Source organism: Arachis ipaensis, chromosome B03 (genome assembly GCF_000816755.2).
Source record: "Arachis ipaensis cultivar K30076 chromosome B03, Araip1.1, whole genome shotgun sequence".
Lineage (NCBI taxonomy): Eukaryota > Viridiplantae > Streptophyta > Magnoliopsida > Fabales > Fabaceae > Arachis > Arachis ipaensis.
Window position 1 is genome coordinate 1306513 of NC_029787.2, and position 1076 is coordinate 1307588.

The following is a 1076-nucleotide window of genomic DNA, read 5'->3' on the forward strand; positions in this document are numbered from 1 at the left end:
AGATAATTTTTTAGATGAATAAAAGGAAAAAATGTTTTTCTAAAAGAAAAAATCTAAAGAACATAATTAAAAAACTGTGTCACCTATTACAATGACTTCCACAGAACTTTCGTCAAAGGTTTAGTAGGTAGAAGCCTCATTTTATATGCACTAATCATATAGAATATTAAAATACTTTTACATGTTACATGGCAAGAGCTTTTTTCGTTTTGTATGAAGGTGACGTCTAATTAAATTAACACAAATTCATAAGATTATTAATGACACATGAAGTAAACAAAATTATAAATAAAAAATATATAATTTAAATTTCAATCACTCACCACCTAAAAGAAAATAAATCTCCTTTTTTTAACATAACTAAATGGAACATTAGACATACAAAAATAGAGGGTACAACAAAGTTTAAATATGAAGATAATTTTTTAGATGAATAAAAGGAAAAAATGTTTTTCTAAAAGAAAAAATCTAAAGAACATAATTAAAAAACTGTGTCACCTATTACAATGACTTCCACAGAACTTTCGTCAAAGGTTTAGTAGGTAGAAGCCTCATTTTATATGCACTAATCATATAGAATATTAAAATACTTTTACATGTTACATGGCAAGAGCTTTTTTCGTTTTGTATGAAGGTGACGTCTAATTAAATTAACACAAATTCATAAGATTATTAATGAAAAATGAAGTAAACAAAATTATAAATAAAAAATATATAATTTAAATTTCAATCACTCACCACCTAAAAGAAAATAAATCTCCTTTTTTTAACATAACTACAGAACATCAGACATACAAAAATAGAGAATATAACAAAATTGCAATTCGAAAAAGAAATAAGAAATTAAATCAGAATCAAATCTTGATTATATCACATTCATGCTTTTTTGATAAATTTGTTACGACCAAAATTAAATTATAATTCGTTGACTAATTCATATAAAAAAAACAAGTTTAAACATTCATGCTTTTATCCCTGCTTGTAGTGTCATATGCGCATGGAAAATAATCTCAATTCTATTTTCTATATTTTTGTTCGGTTTTGTAAAATTTTTATTTCTCAAAAAGAGCTTATAA